Consider the following 6000-nt stretch of genomic DNA (forward strand, 5'->3'; position numbering starts at 1 on the left):
GACAGCGTGTACGTGAACCGTTTGTGTAACTGGCGGAGTTTGAACGAGGGCGTATAGTGGGCCTACTGGAGGCCGGGCGGTCATACCGCAGAATTGCGGTAAGAGGCCACCATTGTGCATCGATATTGTCACCAGTGGTCAGCGAAAAGTGAACATGCCCGTCGGCCTGGGTCCGGACAGTGGCTATACACAGGTGCACGCCACGACCGTCGCATATTAGCAAGTGCCGTATTTGACCGCAACGGAATTTCACAACAAATTCGGGACATTGTTGCTCCTGGGGTATCGACGAGGATCATTCGCAACCGTCTCCGTGAAGCAGGGCTACGATCCTGCGAGGCGTTACGGCGTCTTCCTCTCACGCTGCACTATCATGCAGCCCGTGACTGGCGCTTATGGAGGGACGAATGCAGACGTGTCGTCTTCAGTAATGAAAGTCGCTTCTGCCTTGGTGCCAATGTTGGTCGTATGGGTGTGTGGCGTCGTGCAGGTGAGCGTCAACTTCTGGATTGTATACGACAGAGGCACACAGGGCCAACAACTGGCATCATGGTGTGGGGGCCATATCCTACACTGGCCGTGTTTCTCTGGTGATCGTCGAGGGAGCATTGAACAGTGCACGGTGCATCCAAACCATCATTAAACCCGTCGTTCTGCCGTTCATGCACCAACAGGGCGATGTGCTTTTCCAACAGGACAATGCAAGTCCACATGCATCTCGTGCCACCCAACATGCTCTACAAGAAGTACATCAACAACCCAGGCATGCACGATCCCCAGGTCTGTCCCCTGTTAAGCATGTTTGGGGCTGGACGAAACGTAATGTTGCGCGGTCTGCACGACTGGCAAGAAATAATGCCCAACTGAGGCATCAGGTGGAAATTGCATGGCGGTCCATTCCGCAAGACTACATCCGTCACCTCTACGATCGTTTTCAGGGGAGAATTGCAGCCTGCATTGCTGCGAAAGGAGGGTATATATGGTACTAGCGCTGATATTGCACACACCCTGTCGACTGTACTCAGATGTGTATGGCTTTGTCGGTGTAATCGTATGTTGTATACGTCCTCAAGAGTGTGCCAACAGAAGTTCCCTCTGCTGGGTCGACAAATTCACGGTGTACGTTTTACATTTTCCCGTAGTGTATTTACACCCAATCTCTAAATTGTCATTTTCTAAATGTTCTTATTTTTGTTCCGGATGTTAACAATGTTATAGAGTCTAGTTAAATTAAAGCTTATTTTGTTATTCTCTTTTATCACATAATTTTTATTATACAAAAAATGTTGTCCTTCCTGGTGCAATCCGTTGTTCGTTTAACAATTTTGTAATTCTATACAATTATTTCTCTCTTTCTATTTTTGCTTTGAATTAATTACTCAGGTATTTGATCCTATGTGAGTCTGTTTCCCTACATACTCTCAACAGACGTGCCTCTTCCATTATTTCTCCACATAACAATCAACATTTCTCTGCATTTCTCTCTCTTGGACCATTAGTATAATATGCAACTTTTTTTACGATTTACTTTACATTGCACCGATACAGGTAGGTTTTATGGCGACGATGAGATAGGAAAGAGATAACAGTGGGAAGGAAGCGGTCGTGGCCCTAATTAAGGTACAGTCCCAGTATTTCTCTGGAAAATAGAAAACCATCTTCAGGGCTGCCGGCAGTGTGGTTCGAACCCACTATCACCAGAACGCAAGCTCACAGCTGGACGACGGTAAGCGCACGGCCCACTCGCTCGGTATAGATACCCATTAGTCACCACACCATAAATCTTACTTCTCTATTCGTAAGTCTTTCTTTCTTTATTTATTGACAACTTCTCAATAATTTCACAGAATTCTCGTACTGTTCTTACGGCAATACGTTAGTGGCCTTTTTAGAGAAAGCTAGTAAATATACACACGAATAACATTTTTAACAGTATAAGAAACGTGATAATTTGGACTTCTTACACTGTGCAAGGAAGAAATATGTTATACAAAATTGGGTGTCTGGGTCAACTACACAAGCCTACAACTGAAACCTAATTGGCTCCGTTTTCAGAGCCGACTGAGGAAAGAATAATTTAACGGTTTCTTTGTAACGAAGTACACTTTATACTGTCGAGAATTTGATGTATTATATCATAGGAATTTCCGCGCTGAACTAAGTGTTTAATATTTTAATAACTTTTATCGCCATGTGAAGTGTTTACATCATATCAGCCTAATATAATTTACGGAGGAATATCACTTCATTGGTTTATTTTAAATGCAATTCTTAGTGGAGACCTTTGACACGCACAACTTTTTTATCTTATCACAGTTACTTCTGGGGTCGCTGGAGCCATCCTGATTCATTTTGGTTTTTGCCCGGTGTTGAAGACGCCACACGAGTTTTAGACGAAAATCTCAACCCAGGATCGACCGGAATTCAAATCTCAGTCTTCCGGGTGGAAAGCCAGCAGCTAAGTCATTGAGCTAATCGCGCCCTCGTTTGACATTCACGAAATGAATGATTAACTGATGTGCCCTTGCTTCAAAACTGAATTGTTTTCTCCTAAAATTATATCAAAAGTTCTTCAACTAGACATGTACTTTTTGAACACCAGTCGGTTCAAGCTGCATTGGAAGATGACCACATGATGATCAATTGTTTTTTATTGATACGCTACTACGTATGAATGCGAACGAGAGGGAAATCAGAGTGCTACATGCACCACCCGATGAGACTACGCAAGACTACCCATCCCACACAGTGAGTTAATAGCGCAGTTCGGATCGGGAAATAGTGGGTTCGAACCCCACTGTCCGCAGCTTTGAGGATAGTATTGGAGTCATGATAAATGGTATACTGATATAGATCGAAGAACGTTAATTTCCTATCGAATAAACGTATCTGAGAAAAGCCTTTAAAGTTCTGTGACTTCCAAGCTGGCAAGTTCGATCCTGGCTCAGCAAATGTTGGGGTTACTGTATGCCTTAATTAAAGCCGCTGTCGCTTCCCTCCAAGTCCTAGACCTGCCCACTCCCATCGTCGTCTTAAGGCCTGTATGAGTCTGTGTGACGGAAAATCAACAGCAGAAAGAAAAATACACACGTCCAGCTAGGCATTTTACATACTGCCTCAGAATTTGCTCACTACGGAAGTAAAAAATACTGAGTGAACTTTCCAACTACTCTTCGGTCCGAATACATTCTTCTTTTCGACTTCTTTTAAAGACATACACAGGAATTACCAGGCTGTAAGAAAATTTGAATGCCAGTACCCTTACAAGGATGTACCGAAAGGCAGAAGAAAATATGTTGATAATTCTTCATTACCTACGACAGAAGGTGAAAATGAAATTAACATCAACTCGTTATTTCAAGTTAAAGAAGGGAAGTATTTTAGTGAATATTTACTTTGTATCTTCAGGTTACCATTCATAGCAGGTAAGTTGACAAATATAAGGTTGTTTCTTTAACTGTGAGGAAGTAATATACCACTCTCGGGACAACATAATCCAAACACTCAGGCATGCTTCTCCCAAGTACCAGATGGCTCTCTGCTTCCAGCTCTGGCAAGTGTATATAGCCTACATTTATTTCAGTCAAGGAAAGGGGAAAAGAGTTTGATAGACCCTCATGTGAGGAAGTGTGGCAAAGTTTTACCAGTTCTATGGTTAACACTACATCCAGAACCTTACCACAAAACGGGACAATTTCTATCAATTTGCTAGCGCAGTGCCCTGTCTTCTTGCAGACTAACATGAGGTAATTTTCTCCTCTAAGTAGCGATTTCATCAAGGATTCATTCTCGCAGCTCTGGGAGAAATTCAGCAAGGGGAGATATTGACGGCCTAGTGGAGCGGGTGTGTAAAGGAATATGAAAGTTACCTTACCATACTGTACGAATGCGTGACGTTTTAACGCACTCCTACAGAATAATGTATTTATGGTTCAATTCTTTTACACTTTAGCATAGGAAAATATGCACAACGAAAACTGCTCTGATGTGGACTGCATATCGATATGTAACTAGGTGGCGTGACCAGTCTTCATCATCATCATCATTATCTGTCTACCCTCCAGGTTCGGCTTTTCCCTCGGACTCAGCGAGGGATCCCACCTCTACCGCCTCAAGGGCAGTATCCTGGAGCTTCAGACTCCTGGTCGGGGGATACAACTGGGGAGAATGACCAGTACCTCGCCCAGGCGGCCTCACCTGCTATGCTGAACAGGGGCCTTGTGGAGGGATGCGAAGATTGGAAGGGATAGACAAGGAAGAGGAAAGGAAGCGGCCGTGGCCTTAAGTCAGATACCATCCCGGCATTCACCTGGAGGAGAAGTGGGAAACCACGGAAAACCACTTCGAGGATGGCTGAGGTGGGAATCGAACCCACCTCTACTCAGTTGACCTCCCGAGGCTGAGTGGACCCCGTTCCAGTCTTAAGGAATATAATAAATAAGAACAGCATTTTTAGATACATGGTATTATAACTAGGCTGTCGATATGTTACAATTGGTTCTATAGCAATGTTTTGTCTTTTCGAAATTAAGAGTTTGATTATTGGAGTCATGATAATTGGTATACTGTTATAGATTGAAGAAAGTTCATTTTCTATCGAATGAAAATATCTGGGAAAACAATTAAAATTTCTGCGACACATCCAGTGAAGGCGTCAGCGTCTTCCAAGTTGCAAGTTCGATTCTGGTTCAGACAGGTGGTATATGAAGGGGCGCAAATGCGCCAGCCTCGTGTTGGTAGATTCACCGAGACGTAAGATAACTCCTGCGAGACAAACATCCAGTACCTCGGCGTCTCCCAAAACCGCAAAAGTTGTTAATGGGACTTAAAGCCAATAACATTATTATTAAAAAGCTATCCCATTTCAGGTCTCTAAATATTGGTAAATACTATAGAGAAAAAATTATAAGAACTAAAGCTCTAAGTACCTTTTTCATAAAGGCATATGGGGCAGTGTCCATCATGGTGTTGGATAGCATCAGCTTTGACACTCGAACTCAGCTGTTAATAACTGAAAATGCTCACCGCTACATTAAGGAAGTTCTCCGTCCAAACGTAATCCTCTACGCTCCTCACATCGGCGAGGGCGTCATGCTTATGCATGACAACGCTCGACCCTACGCTGCTCGATGTACGGCGGACTTCCTGAAGGAGGTGGGAACCGTCAGTTTGGAGTGATGTTCACTAAGTCAGGACCTCAATCCCATCCTGTTTGTGCGGGATGTGATCGCACGTCGGGTTCTGCACAACCTGGGTGAATTTCGGGCAGCAGTTATTGAGGAATGGGGAGCAGTTCGCGAACTAATTTCAGGCATACCACCCTACATTCAAGCTGTTATTCGAGCCAGAGTGGTAACACCTCTTACTGAGTATTGACTGAATCTGCAAGTATGATTTGAAAGTAAAGTGCGAAAAATTGGGAAAGAAACTAAAGACCTTCCGTACAATAAAAATGTGCTCAAAATCGTACCGATTGCATGAACCTCATTAACACTCACTCAGAAATTAAAAAATAAGTTTCAAACTATAACAATAACAATAATAATAATAATAATAATAATAATAATAATAGAGGAGAGTCGTATAATATGGAATACCATTTACTTTTGGCAGTATAACTTCTTATCGAAATCAGTTATGAAATATAAATAAATATGGTTTGAAAATTCAAATAATTCGCCAAGATTCTTTATATTTTTAAATTGTAAATTGTTAATGTCTTCACGTCAAAATTATTTCTTTCAAAAAGTAGCTCTTGGTGGGTAATACGGAATAGTCGGCTAATATGGAATAGTAGGGTAAATAATATGTAAATTAAAATACAGGTTCAATAAATTCTTTCAGTTATATTTAAGGAACGTTCTTACAGGTGGACGTACATAAATTTATAAAATTGAAAGAATAAAATTGGTAATTAACTTAAATGATAATCTGTATACACTAATTATTCAGAGTTTTCTTTTTACAGTCACTTGTTCATTCAGTGACAAAAGTCACAAT

Source organism: Anabrus simplex, chromosome 2, assembly GCF_040414725.1.
Source record: "Anabrus simplex isolate iqAnaSimp1 chromosome 2, ASM4041472v1, whole genome shotgun sequence".
In the NCBI taxonomy this organism is placed as follows: domain Eukaryota; kingdom Metazoa; phylum Arthropoda; class Insecta; order Orthoptera; family Tettigoniidae; genus Anabrus; species Anabrus simplex.